At 41.4% G+C, this 13,786-nt stretch overlaps 1 protein-coding gene across 20 annotated transcripts in view; it reads left to right on the top strand.

Moving 5' to 3' along the window:
* The window catches only part of DMD (dystrophin), a 2,761,517-nt gene that overhangs the window by 2,481,060 nt on the left and 266,671 nt on the right, over positions 1-13,786 (top strand). The window lies entirely within an intron of this gene.

Below are 13,786 nucleotides of genomic sequence, written 5' to 3' on the forward strand. Positions count from 1 at the left end.
TGGAGAAATATAATACAAACTCCAATTCTTTTCAGCAATATTTATTGAAAGCCTGTTAATTCCGCTTCAAAGCAAAGTACAATCTGCACGGATTGGCTTTTTAAACACAAGGAACGTGAATTTTAATAGACGCAATGTAATAGATTCAATTTCTGTTACAGAATATAGGTAATTGTCCCATTTTTCCCTGCGATTTATGTGCTTGACAAACCGCGAGGTTTGACAAGGACAAACTTGCAGATACTTGAATATTCCGTTAAGTTTCTATGTTAAGAAACATATGAACAAATCTGATAAGAGAAGAAGAATCAAAGTAGTAGAAAAAGTGCAGGGATACTGGGGGTTTATTGTGTGGAAGGATAGGAAAAGGCGAGTGAGTTTTTACGATGGTAGGTTAGTGCATTTCAGCTAAGCAAAGGAGCCGATCAGAAAACAAAAGGACCAGTATTAGGGCCAAAGAGTATTGTTATTTAGTTATATATCTATTTAAAAATACTTCAATTATTATATTTCAATATTTTGCAAGGATTTGGCACATTTGTACCATGTATACATATATATAGGGTACGTTACCATCCAGCAGGGCAGCAGAACAGCAAAGAGAGACAGCACTCAGAGGTAAGTCAGCAAAATAATGTATTGAAACAGACACAAAAATTGGCCATTTCGATCCCCAGAGGGATCTTCTTCCTGGGGGTGTGCAGTGCCTGCTGGATGGTAACGTACTCTTTACATTATTTATGGGACTAGCACCAGGCCTTTCTGGATATCTACATTGGAGTGCTTGCTGCTTTTTTACCTACATATATACAGCCATGGGACCCAGGTTAGCGCCAAGCTATGCCAACATTTTTATGGGCAATTGGAAGGAGGATTATATCTTCCATCCCAAACCGGTTCTCGCGAACCAGTTGTCATGGAAACGTTACATAGATGATATTCTCTTTATTTGGGAAGGCACAGCTGAAAATCTTGAAGAATGCATCCTGTACGTTAATAATAACAATCTAAATTTGAAGTTCACATATAAATATAACTGTTCAAGCATAGATTTCCTAAATCTTGTTCTGTATGTGGATAAAAATAAAATTTCAACAAAAACATTTTTTAAACAGGTTGACTGCAATAATTATATTTTATAGAATAGCTGTCATGATCCACAATGGACCTCTAATATCCTTGTTGGGCAATTTAGAAGACCCCGTAAGAACTGTTCAGATCCTGAGATTTTTTAATCTCAGTCCGCTGTGTTTAAGATTTATAGAAAGAGATTATACCAGACGCTAAAAGGAGAGCAAAAGAAATAGAAAGAAGCCTTTTATTAAAATCTAATCCTAAAAAAGAAGTTAAAACCAATTTCATTCCTTTTATTACACAATTTAATAGTGAAAATTTTTAAATTAATAAAATACTGAATAAACACTGGCACATTTTAAAAAGTGATCAAATATTAAAGGATTTTCTACCAGACCAAGCACAAGTAGTGTACACGAAAGCAAGAAATATTAAGAACAGAGTATCTCCAAGTCTGTTAAAATGTATTACAGCCGATAATACATGGCTGGAGGATAAGCCTAAAGGTTTTTATAAGTGTTCAAGCTGTAAAGCTTGTAAATTCTATATGAACAAAATTTTTTATTAATTGTAGGAGTTCCTCACTTATTTACCTACTCCAGTGTCCCTGCGGACTACAATATGTAGGTCGTACCATCAGACCTCTCCGTGTAAGAATCTTGGAACATATCCGAAACATTACTATTGGACTAGAAAGTCATAATGTCTCGTTACATTTTAAGAAGTTCCATGATCCAAATCCTGTAGGCCTTATTTATCAGGGCATTGACTTAGTTGCTCTGCATTGGAGAGGTGGAAACCGAATACAGGAGGTATCTCAAAAAGAGACATTCTGGATACATAAATTGAGGAGACTTAGACCTTGTGGCTTAAATATAGGTATCGATCTGGTTTTCTTTTTTAATTCATTTTCAATATTTTAGTTTTAGTTAGTTCTGTTACTGTGCCTTTTTATTTTTTATCTTTATCTTTTATTTTTTCTGGGGTATTTATTGGTATTTTTTATTTATTTATCCTAATGTGTATATATTGTACATGTCTTTTTGGTTTATATATTTGTTGCCTAATGGTTATCTGTTTTCATTTAGATCATCCATCCTCCATTTGCTCCATTTTAATTTAATTGTTTGTTTTTGTAACTGTGTATTCTATTGTCTTTATAGACTTAATTTTATTGTCCGTTTATTATTAAGGTTGTTTTGTATATATTAGTATGTGTTAGCCAATCACGTTATGCGCCGCGTGTGTCCGCCGTTTGTGTCGTGACGTCGATGCTTATAGGGACTATTTCATTGAGATTGGCTTGTTACACATTCATATTCCCCTGAAGAAGTCCGGTTGTACCCGGATGAAATGCCTAGGGTTATTTGTCTTATCCTGTGGACTGCTGCCACTGCTGAACCCTACAGAGCTACTTCTATAAATCATTTGTGGATTTTCTGAGAGACTAATGTGTCCACCGCTCACCTGCCCGCATCTCCGCCGTCACTGTGAGTACAAGGAGATCCAGCTCCAGACTCTGATTGGTGAAGAGGGCCTGTGATGTCACCCGCCACTCGAACGCGGAAGTGAACGCTTTGGAGGAAACGTGGTCCCGTCCACTACACAGCACAATTGTATCCAGCACTACAGGACCCAGAGTGGTCAAATTGCCTGTTTTAATCCATGAGCATAGAGTACTAGCTGTATCTTACCAGATTCCTACCTGACCGACACCATACCACATTTGCGAGGAGTTCTTGCGCTTCATGTGGTTTTTGTGATGCTCTCTTGACGGGTTACGAAATTCCTCACGCCAGCTGCATCTCTTCTTGGTGATATTTATTTGTATTTTTATCACATTTATTCACTATTTAAGTAATTGATTTGGGTGTTGCCTCAAATTTACTGTATCACATTATATATATATATATATAGCTTAAGCCTATAGGGAACCATGTTAAAAATGGTTTTGGAAGCAAAAAGTGGCACTGTGTGCTCATTTGCATGTCATTTCCCAGAATCCCTTGCTGCAGTGGAAGTGCTGTGTGCTGGGTGATAATGGTGAAAGTCGGGGTTGCAGACCTGTCTAAGACATGCAGATGAGCATACAGTTGTATTTACATGTGTGTGTGTGTGTGTGTGTGTGTGTGTGTGTGTGTGTGTGTGTGTGTGTGTGTGTGTGTGTGTGTGTGTGTGTGTGTGTGTTACAGTAAATTTGAGCGCAAACCCAAATCAATTACTTAAACTTAGGGGTGACAAGGTTAGACCAGGTTGAAGTTCCCTGTAGTAGAATTCTGTAATTTTTTTTGAAAATATGGAAATAAGAAGTGACATGGTTTAAAATTATATATGCTACCGGATTTTGTGTATGATGTAGTTGTAGCCTGTCAGTGGATGCCAATTTGGTTAGTTCAATGGTCAGATTAATAAAGAATCAAAACGTTTGTAGGTATAAAAAGAAACCTATGTCTTGTGGCATGATAAAGACAATTTACTGTTTCAAAAAGAAAGGGAAAGAGCTAAACCAAGTGACCTAATGTGAGACATTAGGGAGGGCAGGTTTGTTTAATGCAATGGGACCCATGTTGGGAAGTAAAGAGCGTTGTCGTATTTATTGGAGCAATAGTCAAAGACCCGTTTTATCCTGCTGGTAAATACATGAATATAATATGATGTACAATAGATACAACCAGTGCACAGTATTTCAATAAGAAAAGTAGCCAGCGGTACGAGTAAAACGTTTTTGCTTTTACTCAGAACTACTTCACATGCTGATACTGTACATCTAACTGCAAAATATAACAACAATAAACAGATTTGTTTTTAGTGATAGCTCCCAAGCTGCCTATTACGTTTTTGAGTTGGATGACTATAAGTCATGCGTCTCAAAGTGTATCTGAATATAATCCAAAGGGATCAGTATTTGTGAGAAAATAAGTGACTTAGTATGGATTAATAGCATCGGCCTGTGCTAAAGGATAAACCTCACCACTAGCACAATGCTAATCCTTACAGTATAGTAACAGCTTAATAATGCAGATGTCCTCATTAAGGATCCAAATTTGTGGTTATAGCACCAATGACATCCATGAAAGTCAGTGACTTCATGGTGACTTTTCTCTGACTTCCACAGAGCATCCCTTGAAACCAAGAAAAAAGTGTTCTTATGAAAAATATGATGTATACCCCTAATGGGATTTCAGACAGATTCATGCTGTGCACTGCAGTCAAAACGTGCTGAATGTAATATCATGTATTTGTCATAAACAAAACAAAACAATATATGTCCCCATTTCTAAAATATAGCTTCAGTGTCTCACATTTTCAGTTAATAAAAATGTCTGATATACCTACAAGGGTGACACGTGCATGGGTGTTATATGTGGTTGCCAAAAAATATATAACTGCTCTGAAACCCCCAGAAGCATTTTCAACTGGAAATATTGCTCTGAAAGCTTTGCCTTCATTTGAAATGGTTGCCCAGAAGGCAGGTCTTCTTACATGTGAGAAGGTGTTGCGTTTCTGAAAATGCTGACGAGACAAAAGTAATCCTTTGCCTTGTCCAGTACAGGACTATCCTGTTTCCTGGAGTGGATTCCTAAAAAGCTCTATGAATTAAATAGAAATAGCTGTGCTATAGTGCAGCATAAATAAGTGCTTTAAGTGATAGATTTATTAATTGGACTAACAATTGATATTATAAGACAAGCTTTCGAAAAGTCTATCACCTCCTCTGGTCTGCTGATACCTTGCGGTGTGGGGGACCGTGCTCAAACCTTATGTTTGTAGTTATACTGTGTGCTGCCTGAGAGACTAAGAGCAGCAAACATACACTCGGGTACTCAAGAGAAAAGAATCCCCTTTGCAGCGCATCCCAATATATGTGTTATGACTGAATGAAAAAACTTTATTTTGAAATAAAGTTTTTTTTTAATATACTATGGTGCGCTGCAAAGGGAATTCCTTTGTCTTGGGTACCCCAGTGTACCTTCGCTAGCAATACCTTGACCTGAGGAAGAGAGAGAACATTCAAAAGCTTGTCTTATAATACCTTTTTTTAATATGTATACCTCTTTCCTTATAACTATACGGGTCTACTGATGCTGTATATACCTGTGGCTCACAGAGATCTGAGCCTCTGCTTACTGGGAGCCTGGGGCAACAATAAGTAACTTGGCAGTGCCTCCACTTGCCCAGGATCCCCGCTAGGTGAGATTCACCTGGACAAGAATAACAATAACAATCCACAACTCAGTAACCTTTACTATATACTTGTGGGCATGGATACACATGTGTCGCATATAACATTGAACAGTATATAAACATATATCACATATGGCAAGTACAACTATAATGAACATATACACTTCTACAATTGATATAACTGTATATCAGTAATCCAGAATACACACCACTGTGCCAGTGTCCCTCTCCCACAACCGTGTGCACCCCACGCCATGTCCAATGTACTGGACCAGTTCCTTGGTCACTTAACCCCCAGTGTCCCCAAAGAACCCACCCCCAAGGCGTACTCCTTGCCTAAAGGTACTGGTGTTCATGCACTTATAATAATACCTGCTGGGCGCTCCAGCACCCGGTCGCTGATACTTCAAAAAGGATCCGCAGATCCAGCGCCGTCTCTCACGAGTAATTCCTCATGGTCAGGGAGGTCTCTCACAAGTCTTGACTCCGCTCTGTAGTCTGATCCCAAACTATCGATCACCATGCAGCTCAGGAAGATACTGTGTCCCTGACTGCCACTATCAATAAGTGAGTAATTCCCTATCTAGAGCTGTTCCCTGCTGTACCACAAGCTGGTGGTGACTCAGGGCCTGTACTGGGGCCTAAGGGGATTTCCTGGCCTACGCAGTGGGTCACTGACCCCTGCACTACGCACCCCCTCTCCCCCTGCTCTCCCAGGACTCACTGGCTAGCGTGGTCCCCGCTGTACGCTTCCCTTTCCTGTCTGCAGCAACTCTCTAGCCATATTGGCTGCCTGGCACCTCATGATCCTGCTGAGGCTCATGGGAATTATAGTCCCAGCTCAGAGCCTGTACCTGATTAGTCCTGCTTCGTGCACTTCTATCCTGCGCATGCGCGGACCATCGGAAGGGTCGCCGCAACTCTCTCCTCCGACGTGGTCTCCCCCCACAGCTCCCCACACAGCGTGGAGGTAACCGGAAGCTTCAGGTACCCTGGCTATAAATATAACAATAGATATCACCTAATACTGAAGTACTCATTTACTCTGAACTAAAAAGCTCTACAATCAATGCTTTTTGTAGACCCCTGTGGAATTGAAAGCATGGAACATAAGCCCCCTTATTGGAACCAGGCTGGTTCAGTAACAGGCTCCATACCAGGAGACCAATGATCTTAACAAAATATATAGCTGTGAGCAGCGGAATATGTATTCAGCCTGAGTGCGTCCCTCAACTAATTTACTGTATCCATATGCATTTGCACCAGCTCAAGTGCAAGAAGTGTTGATACTTCAAAAGGTCACTTATTTCTCTGTTGTTCCAGTAAAAGTTATCATAAAGCAATCTAGAGTTCACTAGAACCAAAAACACTGCAGAACAGTTCATTTGTGAAAGAAGCAGACGTCTCTGGCAGGGCAATAGGGAAAATCACTGTAGAAGTCCCTTGAAACTATTATGGATGAAAGTTTTTAATAAAGACAACAGTTTTTTCCAGTATTTTTAACGCTAACAAATACTGTCTAGTGGGACATGATATTTGCTTCATTACATCTTTTCTTGGATCATAGAATTTAGAGGACAAACAAATTAGTTCATTATTCATATTCTTTTATTTATTTATTGCTTAGTTGTATTACAGTATTCTTACTGTACATTTTTGTCACAGCAAAGGTAATTTGCCAGCCGCTATGCGCTTATGTTTATTCTTTTTCTTTTACCTTTGAGATTAACGGTGTCAGGTATAACAAATGTTCTTAGCCCACTTTAGTCAGCACCCAAAGCAGCTGAACTAGGCAGAAAAAATTGCAAAAGTACATTACAAACAACTGATGTCCGAGAGTGTTATGAAAAATGCAGATAAATGCTCTCAAGTTCCAGCAAAGCTGTGATTTGCAAGGAGATGTATCATAATAATAAAGAGCTGAATATAAGTGTATTTGTCGTTAAAGTGACCCGCAGCCAGTGATTGCAAAGATGTTGTTGGTAGATTTTTACAGTTATTGGTCATTGCAAAATAAAGAGCATATGGACTGGTGCTGTGCTGCATATAAAAGACACATTTCTTGTTTTTGTTAAGCACTGAAGAGTTGCATATACAGTCGGAATTATTACTAATTTCACAATTAGTTAGTCAGATAAGTGAGTCCTGGCTTCACAACGGGATTCATATCTCAGAAATTGTGCCTTGTTCCAACGGATTTTCTAGCACAAAATATTTTTGCAGCTAATTTCTTTGAAGGCGGCTACAATAGTGCTATAGTATGTTCATTAGGGGGCCATTTTACAATATTAACGCTGGTCTCAAAAGACAGTAGAAATGAGCATTACAGTTGCAAATGCAGATTATATATCTGCAACTGTAATTTTGCCAAGAGAACAGCATGGCAATTACTTAGACTTTAATTTCTTCGGGGGGTGGAGGAAAGCTTTGATGACCAGATGGCACCATGACTTCAGGAAAAGGCTATTTTTACATGTTAACATTCAGAAAGTATTGGATATTAACATCAGTATATACCTGCATGCCACAGACTAGTTCAAAAAGCTTTGACTTATCACAGTTGGAGCTTAAGGCATTCGATCTGGAATTGAAGGTCACATTACAGTGGATTTCTGTGGTTTTCGAAGGTAAAATACCATACATTACAAAATGGAAAACAAATACAGTACCTTGCAAAAGAAAAAGCAACTATGTGTTTCCTCTCAACATTTTAGTTGCTTTTTAACCTATGTAGCAGGGGGATGTAATGTAAGGCGGCGTCCATAGTCATTTCTCCCGTGTGGAGGCTGAGGGAAAGCGGGTGCTTTCCCTGGCCATGGTATGCGTGCCGTCCGTGGGCGTGTCTATGGGCCGTGCCCATGACGTCACGGAGCTGGTTCGTCCTCATTGGGCGAACCGCTCACCTGACCGCCCTATCGCCCGAAAAATCAATTTTAACTGATTTCTCGCGCATCGCCCACCCCCTCCTGCCTCCGCGCGCATGCACCCGCACACTGCATGTACGCGAACACTGCCTTAAGGCAGTCTGTTCGCTCAGCGTGCGGACGGGTTCGTGCGGTCTGCCACAGTATGGACGCAGCTTAATGTGTAGCCACATTTGTAATGCTACAGCACATTTTTGTTTTTAATACTCAGACATATTTGAATTTTATAAGATATAAGGGCTACAGAAAAAAGAGGAGTACACAGTGAAACAAGAAATACTGTGATGTCAGTGGTGCAAATTGAAAAGCAACATTTTTCATGAATTAACAGCAATATAAAATCAGAGAAAGCGTCAAGAAGAGTATTTCAAGGAACCGCATAAAAGTTAGAATAAATCCTGGGCTGGGGTCAGAGTCGAATAATTAAGACTCGCATGTCTTTTAAAATTTGGAAAAGAAATCATTTAAGAAACAGATAGCTTTCTCCATTTTGAAAATGTGTCCGATTCTATATTTAGTTTATGATGAGGTTAGAGAAGAGTGTTGGTTACCTACAGCAGCAATGGAGCATCTGGTTGCTGTATATATATATGTGAGATATTCTCTTATTTACATTTGAATGACGACCTCTACTGAGAAAAGCTGATCAAGTGGGAAAGGTCTGTTCTTTGATCTTTTGCACTAGCTTCTTGGAGAGGTGCCGGGCCAAGACCACCACAGGTGTAATAAAAGTTTCACGTTGTCCACAGCCTCTAAGACATAGGTGTGAGGTACCAGGGGAAATAACAAGCACTCTAATCCGAGTGAGGTACCACCTATATAGAAGCTTGGTATTGATATTTTCCTTTACAATAGTATCAACTGGGCTTTTGGAAATTGAATAGAAGATCTCATCACAGTCCTTAAGGTTTAATTCACTATTTTAATCAGCCACTCATTTTTTCATAAATATATTGCAGGTCCGATACAATAAGGACACTATATACTAAGGATATAAGGCCCTTTTTGGTTGTTTGAGGGAGTACAAGAAATAACACGGAAAATATTCTGTGCGTTTTCAATGGAGATGCAATATTTCTTGTGCCAAGTATCGTAGTGTTAGTGCATCACAATGCCTTTATGGGTGCTCCATCTCTACCAGTCGTTACTATATAGATTACAAGCTGGTATATATGAATATACTAGAGAATGCATTTTTATTGCAAAATCGGAAAATTACCTAGTGTAACTGGTCTTTGAATACATACGTGAATGGTCCTTTCTTAGGGAAAATATTTCAATTGGCAACCTAACAACGGGTGCAAATATAGACTTCAATTAGCAATCCTGTCTAGTTAACTCACTGTGTTTTTTTCAACCTGAGTACTGAGGGATCCTCCATAGCTAATTTTTTTTTAAAATAATTTTGGAACGGGGATTCTTTGCTTAAATAAATTAAGCTGACCTGAATGGGTTAAAGTGTCATGACAGAATCAAAGGTCTCATGCAGGGGCCCTTAGTGTTACAGTAGCAGTTTTTTGAACGGCACACATTATTTGGGTTCTATGTTAAACCCAAGTTGTGGCAACAGCACTGCATTGTCTGGCTTAATAAACCTCTTGATAAATCACAGGTTTTCTTTTCACATTGACTGTCCACTCTGCTTATTCACATCCTAGACAAACAGTCAATCAGTCCCTTGGATAGAAACAAGTGAAGTTTATTATCACATCTTCAGGACAGTGACAGTGCAACAGATGACAAATTTCTCTTTCATTCATAATATAGGGCATCTCTAGGGTGGATGCAATAAATCAATGTCTCCATTAAATCCAAAACGACAAAGTTGGCATACCTGATTTAACACTAGTGCAGTCTCTCTAGATTCAGACATGGTTCCGAATAGCAAGCGTTGAAAATAGTCAGTTTTGGCTAAAATCTTCACAGATGCTTGTGAATTAGCACTCATTAGTAATAATGAATGGAACTCAACTCTCATGCATGAATATTGTGTTTCATATACAGTATAGGCTTTTTTTGTAAAAGAAAATAAAAATAAAAAAGATGACAATAATTAGATAATAAGATAGTGTTGTATGGATGGTACCTTTAATAAATAAACACAAATGTTTGTGATGTACCTGTATCTGGTACAGCAGGGGTGCACAAAGTTTCTGCGCTGCGCCCCCCCCGCCTGTCAGCCCCAGCACTCGCACCCCCACCCCTTTTCCTGTGAACCGGCGTCAAATGACGCCGCGAGTCATGTGATATCACTTGACCCCGCAGCAGCATTTGCCGCGCGTTACCATGGCAACACGTCCAGAAGCCGGCTGAATCCCTATAAGATGAGGTTTCAGAGGCCTCGTGCGGTCCCCCGGCATTTAATTTAAGTGCCTCAGGGAAGAGCGCAGGGCCTCTGCAACCGCCATGCCCCCCCAAAAAAATCCTGCGCCCCCCAGTTTGCATTCTCCTGACTGTTACAGTATGTGAAGTTTGTTTTTTTCTTTAGCGGCGTGAATGTGTTCATTGGAGACGAAAGTGACATCACTCCTGGCAGAAGAGGCCATCAGTGTTGCCAGCTTCCACCAGGAGGAGCAGGCGCTGGACGGACACACACACACACACACACACACAAATACACACAATAAACGACTCACACAAAATCCGGCCGCAGCTCCGCCGAGGGGGAGAGAGTGGGGGCTGCTCCGGGGCTCAGGCAGCGGCGGAAATATGGAGCTCGCCTGCGCCAGCTTGGTAACTGTATCCCCTGTACACACCTGCCAAGCACACCCTCCGCCCCCCCCCCCCAGTGCCGCCAAGCAAACCCTCCCCCCCAGTGAGCTGCCGAGCACACCCTCCCCTCAACCTAGTGAGCCGCTGAGCACACCCTCGCCTCCACCCAGTGAGCCGCCATGCACACACACCCCCCCAACAAGCTGCCGAACAACCCTGCGTCCCTTTACCTCTGCCGTGCAGGACACAGCTCCGCCGGGGGAGAGAGTGGGGCTACTTCTGGGCTGCTCCGCCAGTAGGCACCAGCACACACAGCCGTGTCTGCAGCTCAGGTGGGGGGGGGGAGTGAAGAGAGTCAGAGACGTGGGGCAGGACCCTGAGAATAACACACACACACTGACACACACACACACACTGACTGACACACACACTGACTGACTGACGCACACAGACTGACACACACACACATACTGACTGACACACACACACACTGACTGACACACACACACACTGACTGGCACACACACACACTGACTGACACACACCCACACACACACACACACACTGACTGACACACACACTGACTGACTGACACGCACACAGACTGACACACACACACACAGACTGACACACACACACACACACTGACTGACACACACACACACACAGACTGACACACACACACACACACACACACACACTGACTGAATGACACACACACATACACTGACTGACACACACGCTGACTGACACACACGCTGACTCACACACACTGACTCACACACACTGACTGACACAAACACAAGGAATTCACAGTTAATATAAATAAAGAAGTGCAAATAGCTATAACACATGTTTTAAGTCAAACCATTGCGTTTTGGCACTGAAATTGTGTTTTGATTTTTAATTAAAAACATCACCATTACAAATACAATTTCTGTGACAAAAGACAAAGACGTTTCACTTAAAATGTGCATGCTCTGCACACACACACTTTTTTATATTTGTTATATGTCTGGGTTTAAATGTTGCCGAGAGTGACTGAGCTGGTGAGGAAAGGGAAAGGGTTGTTGGAGGTTGAGCCAGACTGGAAATAATTCAGGAATATAAAAATTATATATATATTTGTATACCCTGTGTGTTTTATATGTATTATCAAAGATGGTAAACCCGATTCCTATTTCAGTGACAACTTCTTGTGATCTTCTTGTGAAGTCACTAAATCTCCCTGTGTACTGCGGTTGCAAGTCTCTATTCTCCAAATTGCTCCAACATATTTTTTTTATTTCATCCTCCCATCTCACTTTTGATCGTAGTCTTGGTCTTTTGATATCCCTTGGAATACAGTCAAGTACCTTCTTTGTTCAAAGATTGTAATTTCTTTTTGTGATACTGGATGTCCGGCCCACTGCCATTTTAATTTCTTCACTGTTGTAATGATGTCACTGACGTTTTATTGCTTTCAAGCTCACTCGTTCTCTTTCCGGTCTCTTCGGGTAATACCCAGCATACAGCTCTCCATACTTCTTTGTGTTGTTTGAAGCTTCTGAATTATCCTCGCATTTATGGTCCAAGTTTCACATCTATATGTGAGGATGGGCACAATTCACTGGTCTCTTGAGGCACTTTGGAAGGCTCCCTTAAAAGATTAGCAGAAAAAATGAGCGCAAAAATCACTATACATTCTAACATATGTGACAATTAATAATCAAGTGACATAGATAAGTGAGAATAAATGCATGCAAGGAATGAATATCCTTAATTTGCCTGCTGCAGCTCATGTGAGGAGTTTACCAACTCATCTGACAGAAATAGAACAAATGACAGAGTGCAAACAGGCAGAGTGAGTAATATGTGCAGCATAATACCAGTGAAATAGATAGTGCTAAAACCAGTGAATGAGGATTTACAGTACTTACATTAGGTGGGTAGGATTTAAACGATAAATGAATCCTTAACAGCAGCTTGGTAATGGATATCCAATGATGATCGTGATGAATACATGAAAAGACAAAATGCAAGAGAGAAGGGCATAGTATGATACTGCATTGAATTAAACCACACAAGGCTGTACAAGTTACACTCACAATTAGTCCACAGACAAAGTGCAGATAGACCACAAAGGGTCTCACAGACCTCCTTTCAGTGCTGTGGATGCACGAGTTCTCAGTTTCGGCGTGTAATGTCACCTCCAGTCGTGACGTCAGCGCGGGTCTCAGTCTCTTCCATGTCTCCACAGGCACCAACCAAACGGAGAATCACTTAGGGAGTCTCTGCAGTCTCTTAGGCCTGGGACATGAGCGCTGACCCATGCTGAGCCGTGCTGCTGCTCGGCACTGAGCCCCTGCAGCCGCAATGAGAGCGGCTTTAGCAGGGGCTCGCGCACGCGTCTCCACGCTGGGGGAAGCATGTGTCTGACGGCGTTTTGAAATTTCCCCGCTTGCCGGAGCGCAGTGCTGGTCACGTGAGCGGTTCGCCCAATGAGGGCGAACCAGCTCCGTGACGTCACTGGCCCGCCCCCGGCCCGCCTCCTGATGGAGCGCTGTGTAAGGCCAGGGAAAGCACCGCTTTCCCTGAACCTCAGCGCGCCTCAGCACTGTTTGGGGCACTATGTCCCAGGCCTTAGACTAGCCTAACGCGCTTCCCTCCTCAGAAACTTCATCAGAGGCTGTAGTAGTTCATATGTGCAGGTTCCCTGACCTTTATAGTCCCACAATGCTCACGTCATCACCATATTTGCCAAATCTCAGTATATTAACCCTTGAGGTCTACAAAAATCAATACAGAACAATACATAGCAATCCACTGATTTAAGAGAACATCAGCACAAGCATAACATCACAGTTAATCCCATTAGTAAAACATAATAATATAAAAAAACGAACCTGAAT

Source organism: Ascaphus truei, chromosome 3 (assembly GCF_040206685.1).
Source record: "Ascaphus truei isolate aAscTru1 chromosome 3, aAscTru1.hap1, whole genome shotgun sequence".
NCBI classification, from domain to species: Eukaryota; Metazoa; Chordata; class Amphibia; order Anura; family Ascaphidae; genus Ascaphus; species Ascaphus truei.